The sequence below is a fragment of the Dipodomys merriami genome, unplaced genomic scaffold, assembly GCF_024711535.1.
Source record: "Dipodomys merriami isolate MVZ:Mamm:240054 unplaced genomic scaffold, mDipMer1.0.p SCAF_3, whole genome shotgun sequence".
In the NCBI taxonomy this organism is placed as follows: Eukaryota; Metazoa; Chordata; class Mammalia; order Rodentia; family Heteromyidae; genus Dipodomys; species Dipodomys merriami.
The window spans coordinates 75,273,272-75,291,672 of NW_027204492.1; the positions used below are offsets into that span (position 1 = coordinate 75,273,272).

The window sequence follows — 18,401 nt, forward strand, 5'->3', positions numbered from 1 at the left end:
AGCTCACGTGGTAGATTTCTTGCCTGGCAAATGTGAAGTCCTGGAATCTATCCCCAGGACAAAAAAAGTAAGAGTGATAAGGTATAAATAAATTTTAGTATGTTAATGGTATTTTTTGTGTGTTATTGGGTGTGTGTGTTTGTGTGTGTGTGTGTGTGTGTGTGTACCAATCACATATTATATTTATATTCTTGGTTCAGTATCAGTTATAGGACATCTGGGCTAGTTCCATGACTTGGTTATTGTGAATAGTGCTGCAATGAATATGAGTGTGCAAGTGCCCATTGTTGTATCCTGACTTGCAGTCTTTTGGATAAATTCCCAAGAGTGACATTGTTAGATCATAGGATAGTTCTATTTTTACTTTTTTTGAGGGATCTCATAGCTACAAACATTCTACTTAAAATTGCCTTTACCATGTCCCAAACCTTCTGGAAGATTGTGGTAATTTCTTCTCCCTCCTTGACCCCCCAATGAATTCTAGGAACTTTTGGATTTCCTCTCTTATCTCTTCCATGACTCACTCATCATTTTACAATGTGTTGTATAATCTCCATGACTTTTAGAATATTCTGAAGTTTCATTTGCTATTATGTTCTAATTTTATTCCAATATGACCCTATAAGATACAGGGGCTTATTTCAATGTTCATATATTTGCTAAGACTTGCTCTATGACTAGAATGTGGTTTTTATGATATAAAATATTCTATGAGCTCCAGAGAATAATGTTTATTGGTTGTTTGTTGGATGAATTATTTTGTATATGTCTGTTAAGTCCAGTTGGCCTACAGCATCATTTAAATCTGAGGGTTGTTTGTTTGGTTCTTGCCCATATGACCCAACTGTTGGCAAGCGTGGACACCATAGTCTCTAACTATCATTGTGTTGGGAGTCTATGTGTGTTTTGAAGTCCAGTGTTATTTGTTTAACAAATGTCTCAGCATTTGGTACATTGATGTTAAGAATGATTGCTTCTTGCTAGAGGTCCCCTCTAGTAACATCAAATGACCTTCTTTGTTTCTTTGAACTAATTGTGATTTGAAATCTTCCTTGTCAGATATGAGTATAGATAGCTATCCTACTACCTGCTCTTGGGTCTGTTTACTCTGTAGACTATTTTTCCCCAACCTTTCACCCTAATGCACTGTTAGTTTCTGTCAAATATATGTTTTTCTTGTAGACAAGGGTTGGGTCTTGCCTCTGATCCAACTAGTTGTTATATGTCTTTTGATTGGAGAACTGAGTCTATTTATCTTGAGTGCTAAAACTAATGAATTAAACAAAAGCAACAAACAACTAATAGGTGTGTTGTTTCTTCCCTTTAAGATAGGTTTTAGCTTTACATTCTATCCTGTTTCCTCTATGCTTGTCTATTCATCCAGTGGGATTTGTTTTCTCCACACCTTTCAGGTTTGCATTGATCACCCTCTTCCATGCACAGGATGTTTTTGATTATATTCCATAGTGCTTCTTTAGTGGTGCTAAATCGTTTCAGCATTGGTCTTTATCATGGTCTGTTTTTATTTGTCCTTTTCTTATGAATGATAGCTTTGCTGGGAAGAGTATTTGGGATATCTTGTCTTGTGAATATCACTGTTGCATTGCTTTGTCCTTTGTCCTTTGTCTCAACCATTTGTTGTTCCCCTTCCCTTTCCTAATTCAGATAAATGTATATACAATACTCAGGGTACCAAAATCAAATACAGTGACAGCAGAGGACAAACCAGAGGGGGAAAAACTAAAGAAAAAAGAACTTCATTTAGTACATTAAAAACCACAGCAATAAAGAAAAACCTCTTGATTCTATTCTCTTAGCATCATCTTATATGATCATATGTACATAGCTTTTGCGTTATTGTGATCCTCTGCTAGGACTATCTTAGACATGTACTAAACACTACAAATGAGGGAAACCACGGAATGTATGCTTCTTTGGGTCTGGCTTACTTCACTTAATGCGTTTTTTTTTCCCCCAAGACTTTCCATATCCTTATGAATGGGGCAATGTCATTCTTTCTGATGGATGCATAGAATTCCATTGTGTATACACACCACGTCTTCTTGATCCATTCATCTACTGAGGGGCATCTGGGTTGGTTCCATGTATTAGCTATGGTAAATAATGTTGCAATGAACACTGTTGTGGTGGTAGCTTTAATAGGGCCTTGTTTGTGGCCATTTGGGTAAATGCCCAGGAGTGGGATTGTTAGATCTTAAGGGAGCTCTATGTTTAGTTTTTTAAGGAACCTCCATACTGCTTCCCAGAGTGCTTGGACAAGTTTGCACTCCCACCAACAGTACCGTAGCATTCCCCTTTGGCCACATCCCCACCAGTATCTGTTGTTATTAGATTTCTTGATAATGGACACTCTAACTGGTGTGAGGTGGAATCTCTATGTTGTTTTGATTTGCATTTCTTTTATGCCCAGAGATGTTGAGCATTTCTTTGTGTATCTCTTGGCTATTCATATTTCCTCTTCAGAGAAGTCTCCCTTTAAGTTTTTAGTCCTCTTGTTAATGGGATTGTTGTTTCTTTGGGGGTTTGTTTTGGGGGAGTTTAATTTCTTGAGCTGTAGGTATATCTTAGATATGAGGCCTTTGTCTGTTGTATGGCTAGTGAAGATCTTCTCCCAGTCTCTGGGGTTTCTATGTATCTTGCTAGCTATGTCCTTTGCCATGCAGAAGCTCTGCAGTTTGATGCAATCCCATTTGTCTAACCTTTCTTTGATTTGTTGTGTTTCTAGGTCTTTATTAAGAAAGTTTCAACCTGTGCCAAGGAATCCTAGTGTTTTTCCTATTCCTTCCTGTAATATTGCCAGAGTCTCTGCTTTTACCTCAAGGTCTTTAATCCATTTACAGTTGATTCTGGTGCAGGGTGATATATGAAGATCTAACTTTAGTTTTCTACACGTGTTTAGCCAGTTCTGCCAGCACCAAGTGTTGAAGAGGCCATCTTTCTTCCATCCTATTTGTCTATTTGTTTAGCTCCCTTGTCAAAAATTTGGTGGCCATAGGTCTGTGGGTTTATTTCTGGGTCTTCAGTTCTATTCCATTGGTCCTCTGGACTGTTCTTGTGCCAGTACCAAGCTGCTTTTACTACTATGGCTTTGTAGTAGAGTTTGAAGTTTGGCATTGATATTCCTTCAGCACTGCTCTTCTTGCTAAGGATTGCTTTTGCTATTTGGGGACTTGTATTGTTCCATATGAATTTTTGGATTGCTTCTTCTATTTCATTAAAGAAAGAAGTTGGGATATTGATGTGTATTGCATTTAATTTGTATACAGCCATTGGCAATATTGCAATTTTCACGATGTTAATCCTCTCAATTCAGGAGCATGGAAAGTTTGTCCACTTCCTTAGATCTGCTTTAATTTCCTTTTTTTTTTTCAGAAATTTGAAGGGAAGCACCATTTGAACCTTCCTTGCTTTTGAGAAATCATTTTATTTTTATGTGTTTTTTTCTGTTATTATAAAGGGGATGTGCACAGAAGTTACAGTTACTTAAGTTAGGTAATCAGTACATTTTTTTTTTGGACAATGTCACCTTTTCACTCACTCTCTCTGTTTTACTTTCCTATCCTCAGCCATAACTGGTATAGTTCATTTTAATAGACTCCCTTTAAAGCTACATTTTTTCCTACTAACATTTTCAATATTTTCCCCTTTGTTTTTATGCCTATTGTTTTATTTATAATATATCTCTGACGTGTCTTTCCTGTTATCGTCTGTTGGGTGTGCAAAATGCCTCTTGTGCCTAAGAAGGCTTCTCTTTCTATAGATTTGGGACATTTCTAAATATGTTTCCTTTTTTTCTTCCTTTATTTCTGTTGTTATTGGTCATGGGGCTTGAACTTGGGACCTGGGCACTCTCCCTATGGTCTTTTGCTCAAGGTTAGCACTCTACCACTTGGAGCCACAGCACCACTCCCAGTTTTCTGGTGGTCAATTGGAGATTAGAGTCTTGTGGATTTTCCTGCTGGGCCTGGCTTTAAACTGTGATCCTCAGGTCTCAGACTTCTGAGAAGCTAGGATTACAGGTGTGAGCCACTGGTGCCCAGCTCATATGCTTCCTAGGCCTTTAGATAAAATCTTCTTCCTTCTAGTCCCCCCACCCCATTATTTACCAAGTACAGCGTGGACTAGAGTCCTGACTTTTTTTGTTTGTTTTGTGTTTGTTTTTGTCAGTTGTGGAGCTTGAAACTCAGGGCCTGGGCACTGTCCCTGAGCCCTTTTTGTTCAAGACTATCACTCTACCACTTTGAGCCACAGGCTACACTGCCAGTATTTGAGTGGTTAATGCAAGATAAGAGTCTCACGGGGACTTTTCTGCCCAGGCTGGATTCGAACTGCGATGCTCAGATCTCAGCCTCCTGAGTAGTGAGGATTACAGGAGTGAGCCACCAGCACCTGCCAAGTCCTTTTTATAAAGAACTTTTTATAAAGAATTTTGTATTGCTTTGACCTTTGCTATATTTTATTTCAATTTTTCTACTATGTCTAACCAGTCTTCAAGTCCTGAAACTGTCCTCCTCTACTGCTGGAGCTGCTTTCCACTATATTTCCTATATCCCAGATTTCAGGGATTTTTTTTCCACCCTTGATTTCTGTTTATACAGATCTATTTTCAGTTAGGTACTGATGGTTCACACTTGTAATCCTCGCTACTGAGGTAGCTGAGATCTGAGGATTGAGGTGCAAAGTCAGACTGGGCAGAAAATTCCATGAGACTCATCTCAATTAACTACCAAAAAGCTAGAAATGGAGCTGTCCTCAAATGGTAAAGCACCATAACTTTTGAGCCGTGAGCTCAAAAGCTCAGGGAGAGTGCCCAGGCCCTGAGTTCAAGCCCAGGTCCAGCACTAAAAGAAAACAAAATTTTTTAGTAAAGATCCTTTATCATGTCTTTGCACTGACTTTTCTACTTCACTAATTTGTTCATTTGTGTTTTCTTTGAGTTCTTTTAGCTATATTCTCTTAGTTAGCAGTTTGTATTTGCTTGGTGTTCACCTAGATTTTTCTCTACACTCTCACTGGATTCCTTTATTTGCGTATTTGTGTCTGCTTTGATTGTGTGAGGTTGCTTATAAATACACTCTTCTACTTCATTGAACATTGTCATTATCATTCATTTGACCACAGCCTATATATTTTTTTTCCACTTTGATGTCATTCTGATTCTTTGTTGTGGTATTGGAGGTGTTGGGAGGAGATGTATTTCTTAGTTTACATATATTTCTGGTATTCATTGTTTTTGAAATTTGATCATTTGAAGAGATCTCGTGTACTGGCCTACCTTTAGTTGTCTGAAGCCTTCCCTTTGGGTTTAGTCTCTATATTCTCACAAGATTGGGCGTTGGCTCCGGTGATGTGCTGTTTCCCCCACATTAATTGAGGGTGAGGCTCTATTAGATTTTTCAGTTCAAAACTCAACCTAACTTTTGCATCCAGTAATAAGTTGTTGTTTTTTTATATGTATATAACCAAACCCACTATATTTCCAAGTGTCTGTGTTATTTGTGTTTTACCGTTGGGAGCATAAGAATACTAGGAATGCGGGTTAGAACTTAGCTACTGAGAGAAGGGAGAGTGAGAGCACAAAGTGCAGAAGCTGGAAAACTGTGGAAGAGTATGTGATGAGAGCAGGTACCTACTACTCACCTATGTACACATTTGATTCAGATTTTGGGGGTCTGGGGTGCTAAACATCAGAAAGCTGATGCAGAGTGTCAGTAAAGATAAAAGTAATAACAGAGAAAGTGTGATAGAATAAAGTATCAGTGAAAGAAAAGAGGAAAATAAGAAAAAGAAGGAAAGAGAAAAGGAACAAAACTGCTTACTTGTTCTTCTTACCAAGGATGACATTGACTGTTTGCTGTGGTCTGTCCCCCAAGTGGCTCAACTCTTGCCTGAACCAGCTCCTGTTGGAATCTGGTATACTCCTAGGTAGTAGCTTAGCAGTGAAGTAGGGGCAAATGACTAGACACAAGTGGATCCGCAAGGGACTTTAGTCTAAAGGGATGCGCTCTCGTGGGTCTACTAGGGAGCTGGGCAACTGGGGATTTCACTCATGTGGAGTCCTGGGGAGCTTCATGCTTGGAGCTGCAGTTACCTTAGTCCTCTCAGGAGCTGGAGCTTAGGGCTGCACTCACATGGCTGGTTAGGAAGCTCCATCATTATCTTTTTGCTGCAAATATTTCATGCCTGTGGGTTTGAAGAAACAGCCAAGACAAGAGAAAAACAAGGAAAAAAAATGGGGAAAGAAGGGAACTTCTGTTTCCACCGCACAGAAGGCTTTTGCCTGCTGACTTCTTCTGACTGTAATTATTTTCTTGCTTCATTTTATAAAGTTGAGATGTAAATGTTTTAGTTTTACACTAGTCTCTATATCTGCCTGCCTGCACTTCTTCTGGCATCTTGACTAAACTAGACTTCCTTTGAATCTTGTACCTGTTAAGTGTCTGTGGGGGCAAAAAATAAAGAGTGGTTGTCAGCAATCCACCATGTTAGCACCCTGAATTCATCTTATTATCTTATTCTATTCTTTGTTCTGAACTTTGGTGTGAATGTTAGTAATTTCAGTTATGAATATATAATTGTGAATTATTCTGCTCATATAGAAATTGTTCCTCAGCTCCTCTTTTACTTATTACTAAAGACACACTCAAATGATAGATGATGTCTACCTGCTAGGAGACTTAGATTTTTCTCAGGTGATGCTCTTTATCATGTCATTCCTCAAGGTCTCTGTATTTGATGGCAGGGGGTCTCCTCAAGTCATTTATGAACCTAAGTGACCAACTCAAGATCCATTTGCTTTGCAGATATTCACCACAAAATAATTACCACCGTGTAGACTTCTATGGGATAGTGCCCTCATCTTCCATAGGACAGAGGGAAACATCTACTCCAAAGGTGAGAGAACGGGGCTCAGCAAGGAGTTGACAGATTAGCATCCTGCAAGAAGATCCCAGAGCAATTATGGACCCCATTGTGCAGAGAGATGGCTATTACCAGATTGATTCTGCATGCAATATTATTTATCCAGGTCCCGTTAAAGAAATGTTTACTGATAGCCTGTAGTGTACGAAGCACTATTTAGACGTTGACTATATCACAGTGAATAACATAGGTAAAAGCATTTGACTTGTAGAGTTTATTCTCAAACTGAGGAAAATAAACAAGTTATAAAGGTACAAAATGCCCATAGAATGCCAGGTAGAATGGTCACCAGAAATGGAGACACCTGTATCTGGGGGAGCCAATGGCTGCAGAGCTGGCAGCAACTCAGCAAGAAGCTGAGGAATGTGCAGGAGGACGTTGTGGAGCAAGAGCAGAAGGAGTGTGATGCCTCTAAGAGGCCTCCAACTCAATGAGATGAATAGGTACTCACCCGCTAGATTATCCCCAACGTCTGAGAAAACCATGCCCACCTTATTCACCCCACTCCTACAAAGCGTAGCACCAGTGCAGGTCCCTCTGCTTGCTGCGGAGACACGCGATGATGTGAATCAACTCATAATGAAGACTGGAGCTCCCTACTGGGAAGCACAGACCACAACAGGGGCCAATCCACTGCCGACATCATATACTTTTTTGTGCTACCACTGGGGCTTAAACTCAAGCTCTCATCCTCTCTCTTGGCCTTGTTGCTCAAAGCTGGAGCTCTACTATTTGAGCCACACTTGTATTTCCTGGATCCAGTCCAGTAGGAAAACGGTTACTATGAACTGTGCGTGAGTGAGGACTGAAGGCTTAGACCGCAGAAATGTTCACCGGAGGTTGTAATCAGATCTCCAAACCTCTACTCCACATGCCAAAAAGTAAGCCCTAAGGGATCGCCCTAGAATCAAATCCACAGTGCCCCCTACTGGTGTGTCTGAGGGACACAACTGAAAACACGACTGTTCAGAGGTCAATCTGTTGTTGTCATTGTTGGGTGTGAATTGTTTTGACATTGTATCTTTTTTAAAAAAAATATTTAATACGTTTTTTATTGTGAAAATACCGTACTGAGGGGTTACAATTACATGAGCAAGGTAATAAGTACATTTCTTATCAAGCATTGTTGCCTCCTCCTTTGTTTTTCCCCTACCATCCCTGTCCTCCCATCTCCATCTAAGGCTTAGGTACACAATGAAGCTTCATTTTTTTTTTACTTCTGTACTCCTCTAAATATACTGGACTAGAAGCAGTAATTGAACTGTTAGGGTGTGCCTTAACCCCTAGGTTGTGGTTCACCACCTTGGCTTTTGCATCCAAGCTCCTTTATCCTGAAGGAGAAGAGAGTTGCACCCAGCATTGTGAGCATTTAAGCCAATATTCGAATGATAATCTGGGGCCGGAAGCATGGCTTAAGTGATAGAATGCCAGCCACATGAGTGAGGATGTCACATGAGTACAACAAACACCTGAGTTTAACCTCCAACACCATCAAAAATGGCTGGAGGCATGGCTCAAGCTGTAGTGTGGCAGCTGAACAAGGAAGCCAAGCGAGGAGATATAAGCCCTAGTTCAAACCCCAGTACCACTAAAACTCAAAAGCAAAAACATAGCTTATTTAAATCACTATATACTTGCCAGGCACTGGCGGGTCACATCTGTCATCCTAGCTACTCAGGGATTTCAATTAGGGAAGGAAAAGATCCAATTATCTTTATTTGAAGATTATATGATCCTATATCTAAAAGGCCCTAGTAATCTACCCCCCTGCAAAATGCAGATCAGTTAAACATTTCCAGTAATGTGATAGGATATAAAAACAGTGTATAAAAATCAGGAGCACATCTACATATCAACAATGACCAGGCTGAAAAACAAATCAGGAAACCAACCGGGCACCAGTGGCTCATGCCTATAATCCTAACTACTCAAGAGACTGAGCTTTGAAGATTGTGGGCCAAAGTCAATCCAGGAAGACAAAGCCACAAGAATTCTATTTCCAATTAGGAAGATAATGGCTAAACTACTTATGGCCTACCTGGTGACCTTGCCAAATCTCTCCTAGAAATATATATGAGAGAAGTTTAAATGAACATACCTAAAAGATATCCAAATAACTCATTTGTTGCAGGTTCTTTGTTCAAAATAGACAAGGAGCTCATGAACTGATGAACAAATAGCGAAGATGTAGTACATGTATAACATGGAATATTACTCAGTCACTAAGAAAAATGAAATTATGTCATTTGCAGGAAAATGGGTGCAACTGCAGATCATCTTGTTGGGCAAGATAAGCTGTAGCCTTTTAATCCCAGCTCAAAAGGCCAAATTGTGCATATTTTCACTCATTGTGGAATCTAGATGTGAAAGACATACACATGCATTTGAGGCAGGATGGGTTAGGGAAAATGAGGCCTGGTGAAGGTAACTCAGTAACAAGGTCTTTGGAAACATAGAAGCATGATCTTTGCTTCTAAGAGAGATAACAGGATGCATTCTGTACTTCATGAATCAGCCTGTGTTTGGTGGCAGAATGGATCCCTTCCTGAGAGAAATACCCCCCCCAAAAGCTGAACAATAGCCAGAAACTTAGAAAGTGTAACACCAAGAGTGATTAAGAGCAAAAATATATACCTATCTTTGCATAACTTCAAGTCAGACCCCCTTACCTTTATTGTGGAATACCCCTGATGCCAATGAGCTCCGTGTCTCTCTCCCTTTGAGAGCACCCACACTCTGTTAGTGTGCTCCTGCCTTCCTGCTTGTCTGTTTGTCTTTCTTTTGTCTGCTTGCCTGCTTGCATCCTTACTCAATAAATTTCTGCCAAGTTTTCTTATCATTATGAATTACCCTGAAATTCTTATTCTGTGATTGAAGTCAAGGATCCTAAGTGAAGAGTCCTTATTTTTAGAGGGTAACTTCACAAGCCCTCATCTGCATCCAGTGACACCTGTATTATTATATACATGCATATGACATGTATACATAGTATGCAGTGTATATGTATGTAGATGTATATATACATAGTATGCAATTGTAGCTATGCAATTGGTGAGGAGAAAAGTAGTAGAAGGGATAGAAAAGAGGTTAATGGAGGGGAATAACATCCCTGCACACTGTGTGTATAAATGAAGATTCCACAAAGAATTCCACTGAAAGCTATTGGATAATTGATGGGTACAGCAAGGGGAGAGAGTTAGACAGGCTTACTGAGAGGTGAATATAATATACGCATTTCTGAAATGCCCTGATGAATTTCCTTGTCTAAATAAATATAAACTAAAAATAAAATAATGGCAACAAAATGAGCCAGACCCTGTGGGTACTAGAGAGATGGAAGGGGGAGTGAATAGAGAGGGTATATGTGTGTGATTTATGATGTGATTGATGATTGATGTATTGTATGTATGTATGTATGTATATATACATATATATGTATATATATGCATACATATATATATATATATATATGCAACAATGAAACCTGTTGATTTTTCTTAAAAAAATGGAAGGGAGATAAGGAAGACTGATGAGTGTGCATATTGATTAGGGTGCATTGTGCGCTTGTACAGAGATACACTAATGAAATCCCTCTTGTCCAAAAAAAAGGAAATGGGTATTCTAATGTCATACACTAAGGAGAAAAGTAAGTGAAGAAGGTAGGTTGATAAATCTCTTATAGTTACAATGATACTGGAAATCTGGTCCCCTTGACTCAAGGCCTATTCACAGAAAGTGAGAACAGGGTTTTGGTGAAAGATGATTAATTTTGCAAGGTAAATTGCATTCTCTACTGGGCTTCTATCTTTAAAAAAATCTACAGTTCTATTCCCAAAGGGTCTATGAAGATGGGGTCCAATACTATGGTCTGCTGAATGTACATGCTGAGTTATAGATTTTTGGATTGCTTATTTCCTGATGTACTACCATCAACCTCCAGAACTGTATCTTTGTCAAACTGAATGTTCCTTCACTCACATGGTCAGTGAGACAAGCCAAGGAGCAGGATGAACTTAACTGGCACTGGAAAGATGTTCTTGATTTCTTTCACATGAAGAGGATGGTGAGGAGGGGGGGAGAGAAAAACAAAAGAGAAATAAAAAAGAATGTTTATTTGGAATTTTCATTTATAAAACGTTTGTATAACTTAAAGCAAGCTGGCTAATGAGTTATTTGTTCAGTTAAAACTATAATTATGAGCATATTGATGTGTCTGTCCCAAGACAAGTTCCTTACCTTGGGTCTTCCATTTGTATGGGGGAAAAGTTCTGTAACCAGTGGGCTGCCGCTTTCTGCTGAAGTTGGACAGTGCTAAAGGATTCTTGAGATCTAAGGCATTGTACTGGTCTTTGCCAATCATACTTGTGTGTGAAGTGCCTCAAAAGTGATTTTACATAGGTCAGAAATATAAGAAAACAAATGTTAGGTAAAAATGTAGGCATATTTATCCTCCATTAAGAATATGGTCATTCCAAAATGAAAGGCACCTAACAGAACAGATTGGATACCATGCCAGAATTAAGAAAGCCACAAAATTTGCCCCCCCCTTACCACCACATCATCTAAAATGAAGCATAATTCAATAACGTTTGTTGTAACCAAGTAACTTTTTGTCTGTCTAAATAGAACCCCTTTGCCAAAGGTGTGTGCGCACCTTCTGCATAAAGTTGTCCGGTGTAATGCTTGTCGTAGTGTCAGGTAAGAGCCCTTTTCTAAATCTCTCAGTTTGTTACTTTTGGAAGTGTTAGCACAAAGGTCTCCATTTGATTTTGACAAATTACCTCCTTGTTTCTAAAGAATTCTCGCTGAAGACATCAATGATGAACTCTACTGAGGTTTGGTTCAATTGTTCCACATTACCAGGATGAGATTTTTCCTGGTTGGTCTGATCTGGTCCCATATCAGAGAAGAAGTGACAGATAGCTATGAATCAATGGCAACTAGTCTGCTTCAAATGAGTAGTTACCAGCTGTTAGAATAAATTAGTCTTTGCCAGAAAACCATGCAGACATCCAGGTACAAAGAACAAAGGAAAGGTTTGTGGCCAGTAAAGGGACTGGCAAGACCCCTTCTCAAAAGAGAGAAGAAATGAGAATAAGTGCCAGCTATTGTCTCAGGTGATCTTTATAAACTCCGAGATTTTGGGAATCTTGTTGCTTTATATGGTGATAGCTGCCCAAATGGAGTGCCCTCTCAGGTAAAGGGGGTATGGGCTAATCATTTGCTGCCTTTACTAAATGGGCCTAGTGCTGCCTAGGAAAAAATCATGCGAACTTATAAGAGAGGAGGCTATTGGGCTAACATTCCTCACTCTTTGGTTTGACAATTTGGATGATATCACTGGGTGGGGAGCATGGGCAAAAGTCATTTCTTCTGGAGCTGCTTCCTGCTGAGAAGGAGGTAAAGTGGTCAACGGTGGACACTCGACCAGGTACCCTCCTAGGAGCATCCGATTGATGGACCAAAAGGTGAAAAGTCTCATCTTTCCCATGCATGTCCTGCATGCACCTGAATAAGCAAGGCGAATTAGTATGAGGCAAGTAAGGGGCCCAAGATAGGCATGAGCCAGGGAGTAAGCCACCCAGATAGGTCCCATCCTCATTCATTCTGTTGGATATTTTCCTCAAGTTTTCTGAAATGTTTGATTTGTTCCTTGATGGCATAGTTGCTATCAGTTAGGTCAAAACAGCACATCTTTTTAATTTCCTCACACCCTTGGTGGTGGAGTAAGAGTAATCAATGGCAGCGTGACTGTCAAGGATAGCAGTGCAATGGGAGAGGAGGTGTAGATAATGCTTTGGGCCACTATGCATGCCATACTTATAGGCTCCTACCACCAGCCCTGGTATCCCAATCATGGAGAAAGTGGGGACAATGTACGGTTGTCATCCAGCACTAGACTTCTTGTTGTTGAGGCTGGAAGAGCTCCTTGTGGGTTGGTACAACAGCTAGATGGATTAAGCAGCATTGGGAGTTATGAAGCAGATTGTCAGGGATATATTTAAAATTGTAACTGCCACAGGTAAAAATGAGCCATTAGGTAAGGAAACATGGCCCTCTGCATATAAGATGTGTTCATAGTTGACACAAGTAAAATTTCCCCTCTTTAGCTCTATACAGTCGCAGGTGCAATTTTGAACCTGGGCATGTGTTATTTTCCAGCATTATAACCTGGGGGAGGGGGGTGCATAACATCAGAGTATCTGTCGGTCCTTCATATGAAGGTTTTCCCCAATTATAGGAACCAGCATAGATGGTATTTATATCTGCTGCAGTTTTGCACACCAGAATCAGGCAGGGCTGGAGTACACGTCTCATCTCCGGCTCCTGCCTCAGACAAAAGTTAGAGGTGTTAGCCTTTTGGACAGGCAATACCAGATGTTGTAATAATACATGTAGAGGATCCTCTACATTGATATTTTAGGTTGCCTATATCTGAAGAGGCAAGGGCCAGATGGTGGGGTTGCCATTCCTAAACCCACTTCAAGAGGAAATGAGTTAGGTGTTATTTGTTTGGGGTGGATAGGATTAGTGCCTGGCATTTCTATGATGCAAAGGCCACTGGATCCGAGGTGGTTTGTCTGGTCTGGTAGACTCAGAGGAGTGAGAAGGCTGATTATGCTGGCGGCGCTCAACGTGCCAAGATGAACCCAGTAAGGGAGGGGGCAGCCTTGGACCTATACAGATAAGGACTCACACAGGGCCCTTCCCAAGCATATCGAACCTCTCCAGTCCTTTGATACGAAAGAGGACACAGACTCTTTCTGCTGGCAAGAAGCATTGACAGTAGAGGTAAAAGGTGGAGATGCATAGATGTGGTCCCCTCCGGGAGAAGGGAGCAAGCAGCAGCTGTCCCTTGGTGGTAGACATGAGTCCTTGAATGAAGTCTGGAAGAAGTCTCATGAGGCAGGGGCTGGGCAATAATAAAAATCTTAGAGAGCACACAGTCAGCAAAAAGAAGTGTTCCGGGCAGAAAATTAAAAATTGGGTGAGTTGGCTAACTCAGCTAGTTCTTTTCTCCTGCATTCCAGGCAGTCCTGGAGTTGGTGTAAATTGTCTCTAGCTACTTTGTACATCTGATGACTAGGTAGGGGAGAGCATGCTAAACCTGTCAGCAGTCAGAAGCTGGGGCCGGGTTGGGGTGGTTAAGGGGCTTGACAGGAGGCCTTGGGAGATATCTGGATTACAGTGTATGTATGGGAGACCCAGGAAGCTGCCAGGGCTAACAGCCCCGAGTCTAAGACTCACTACAAATACAGATAGCAAGGGCCAAAGGCAGGAATGTAAATTCCTCTCCAGTTAGAAGGTAGACAGGTATGAACATTACATGGACAAGCTTCTTAACTTATTTCCTTTGACCTCCCAGCTCTGGTTAATTTTGAGAGGGTAGGCACAAAGTGGCTGATGTAGCATCATCTCCTCTTACTCCTGTCCATGGTTCCTTGTTGTCAGGACTTCCCTCATCCTGAGGTTTAGGTGCTCATTGCTGGGATAACTCATCCCAGTTAGCATTCACGGTCTTTGAACTCAAGGCCTGGGCACTGTCCCTGAACACTTCTGCTCATGGCTAGCCCTCTACCACTTTGAGTCACAATGCCATTTCCAGCATTTGGCTGGTCAATTTTTGAACCATGCTTCCGGGAGATGGAGTCTCAGAGGGATTTTTCTGCCAGTGCTGGCATTGAACTGCAATTTTTGCCACAAAACCCTTTATTATTTCCAATCAAAACAATGAGGAGATTGAGCAGAAATAAGTAGAGCTTACCTGCACCTTGTCCAGAATTGATCAACAATGACTTGCCAGAATTCTGTAATGACAAAACTCAATAGATAGTATGAGAGTATTGGCACAGATACAGTATAGCCTGTTTGCAAGGGGAATCTGATTTCTGGTGACCCTAACAATGTCTAGGGTTACTTTAACCAAAGTTTGCAAGACGTTTTCCTGCCCTGTTTCACTAGCGTAACAACATAGCCAGCTTTATCCATGTCAGGCTGGGTAAGATTTGCAGAGAGGGTTCCACAAGAGTCTTAGGTTTTGCAAATGTAAAGCAATCTTTCACCAGGAATCAGCTGCATGTGATGGAGTCAGGCAGGAGAGCAGTCTATTTTTACCATGGTAGAGGTAGTCAGGATGGTCCTAGCAGGATCTGGGCTAGATTGTGTCCCTCAGATGGATTGTCACATCTCCTGCTGAGTTGCTTACAAATTTCTACACAGACTGATTACTTGACTTTAGATGGACATAAAGAATGACATGCTGGTTTTACATCAGTGTTCAAATCACAGCTAACTTAATCACATACCAATTTTAATAAGCTTTATGTTACAAGAATACCATCTGCTACTTACTAGAACCTTCTCAGGTTTGTTTTAACTTCTACCATTTTCCATTTTGAAACAAACATTTAAGACAATTCTTTCCAAATCCTTTCTTTCTTTTTGTTTTTTGTTTTTAATTTAACATTCTTTACTGACTTAGGAGCCAATCAAGGCAGCATCTGGTCAGTTAAGAAAGGCACCTTGTTGAAAATAAAACATCACAGTGCTGTCGAGTGATCCCAGTCACAGAATTTGAGGCTGGAAAAGACAATCTTTGGATGATGTAGTTTAGGATACTTGCTCATTTGTTTTTGTTTTTATTCACAGTCCTGGGGATCAAACCCAGGGCCGTGCACATGCCAGGCAAGTGCTCTGCCTCTGAGCTACACTCCAGCCCTTATTTATTTAAAAAGGTTGCTTCATACACCAGAGATAAAATTCAGTAAGACTTGTGGTGGCTGCTGAGAGTTATGCCATGAGAGTAGGGGGACTGGTAAAGTCAGGGGACAGGAGTGAAACTAGTTTCTCACCCCTCATAATTTTAGTAAACGTGATTTGCTGAGCCATCACCTGCACAAGTACACACCCTTTATCTTTTGCAAACATACAGATGATATTTTGATCATATGATGTTGTCTGTAGTCAAATGCTCCCTGTTCCAAGCTGTAGGACAGACAAGACCACAGTTTGATTTTCTGTGTTCTTGGTGGAGACTCCATGAGGTTCTGATTTTAAGAGCATTGACTTTAAAAACATTTGTCACCAGTCCAGAGTAAACAAAACCCTAATTGCTTATAATACTCTATCTCCTTATTTGTATCCACACCCTCCAATCACAGTGTCTTGAAAAATTTAATCTTTCTTTATACTTCTAAAACTCCCATCCATGTGTAAGAAAACCCCATTCTCTACAGCAGCACTGCTCTTCTAAATTATGGTCGAGTACCTGGCCACCTCTCCCTTTCCCTCCTTCCCCTAACCACCCTTCCCTTCTGCCCAGCACCTGAGAACAGAGATCACTGCGGTGAGGTGACCAACAGTGATGCAGTCTTGTGTGGCCTTCTGCCACTAAGATGTGCCTTTGGAGAAGGCTGCTAGGACGCTTGCAAACATGACATCCGGGGTCTGGGATGCATCGACAGCAGAGTGGATTCCCCATTTACTGTGGTACTCTACCAGCAGGGTGGTCTGAGTGTGGTAAGCCTCCAAGCAGATCTTCAAGGCCTTCTCGTTATCATCTGATCGCCGGATCAGGGGTTTCCCAGTGATGTCATCTTTCATGGGTTCTTTTGGGGTGCTGAACTCCTCATGATAGGACCAGCCACTCATTCATCATGGGATGAATCAGCCTTCCAGTGATTCTCCGAATCAGCAGGGAGTCTGGGATGCAGAACTCAATCATGGAATCAAGCTTCTCTTTCCTTTTCTCCATGAGGTCATCACGCTTTTCAGCCTGCCTAACAGTCCGAGGGAAGCCATCTAGAAGGAAGCCATTTTTTGCATGAAGAGGGTCTCCAAATTCTCTTTCTTTCTTTCTTTCTTTCTTTCTTTCTTTCTTTCTTTCTTTCTTTCTTTCTTTCTTTCTTTCTTTCTTTCTTTCTTTCTTTCTTTCTTTCTTTCTTTCTTTCTTTCTTTTTCTTTTGTGGTCGGTCGTGGGGCTTGAATTGTGGGCCTGGGTGCTGTCCCTCAGCTCTTCAGCTCAAGGCAAGAGCTCTACCGCTTGAGCCACAGCACCACTTCCGGTTTTTTAGTGGTTTGTTGAAGATAAGAGTCTCATGGCCTTTCCTGCCCGGGCTGGCTTTGAACCACGATCCTCAGATCTCAGCCTCCCGAGTAGCTAGGATTACAGGCGTGAGCCACCAGCACCCGGCTCCCAAATTCTTCTTAATAAACTCCAATACCATCTCATCACTCATGAGCTGTCCAGCATCCATAATTGCCTTCAGCTTTTTCCCAAGTTCTGAGCCAGAAGCCACCATGGCCCTCAGCATATCACCAGTGGCCAAATGACAGACACAGAAGTTCTCGTCCAAGTTTGGTGGCTGGTTATCTTTGCCAGCTCCAGGAGGCCCCAGCAGTACTGCCCAGATGCCTTTAAAAAGATACTTGGGCTTGGGGTCAGTCGCTAACGCAGTGGGAGCCATGTCTGCCATAACCTCTCATGGCCACCCGACAAACACACCTCCCAGGTCCAGTGCTTCCAGTCCAGTGTGCCACTCCAAATCCTTTCTTATCCAAAGTGTTTTCCTCAGTTTCCCTTTCCAAGACATTTTTACTAACTTTCCTCTGGATTACATTTCTGCATAATGGTTTTCTTTATCACAGCTGGTTGGACTCCCTCTTGACCCATATGACCTGTGAGGTTTAGGGGATCTTGCTTCCCTAAGTGGTGGTAGTTATCCCAAAGGAGAGCCCTCTCAGGTAAAGGGGGTATGGGCTAATCATTTAATGGGCCTAGTGTTGCTGAGGGAAAGAGCATGCTAAGCTATGAGAGAGGAGGCTCTTGGGCTAACACCTGGAGTCCATTTTGACTAGGTTTTCCTGGAGTCCATTTGTAAGTTTAATTTTATCTGTCCTTATAGGTGATATCCTAACATGCTAAAATGCTGTTTTCCATAAAACATTCATTTTTTTGCAATATGTGAGCACACTGCACTCACAAAGTTTTATAGTGGCTCAGACCTGAAATCCCAGCTACTCCACAGGCTGAGATCTGAGTATTGTTGTCCAAATTTAGCATTGGCAGAGAGTATTCCATGAAACTCCTATCTTGAATAAGAGTTCCACCAAAACGGTGGAAATGGAACTGTGATTCAAACGGTAGAGTGCTAGCCTTGAGCAAAAACAGCTCAAGGACCACACCTAGGACCTGAGTTCAATCCCTAGGCCCAGCACACACACACACACACACACACACACACACACACACACACAGACACACATACACACACACACACGAGAAAATATTTAAAAGATAATTTGTTTAACAAATAAATACTAACATCATTTTCTATAAGTCTCTCTGCAAACATTCCAGAGTGCAAAGTACAGATGACCAAAACAACTTAGAACAGAGATGGTTACCATTCAGAAGAAAAGTTAACCAGTGACAGTCTAGATGTGAGTATACACAAAAA

General features: G+C 41.2%; 1 pseudogene; it reads right to left on the bottom strand.

The window, feature by feature from the left end:
* Nucleotides 1-16,332: 16,332 nt before the first annotated feature.
* On the bottom strand, nt 16,333-17,472 carry LOC138839571 (adenylate kinase 2, mitochondrial-like; annotated as a pseudogene).
* Between the last annotated feature and the right edge of the window lie 929 nt (nt 17,473-18,401).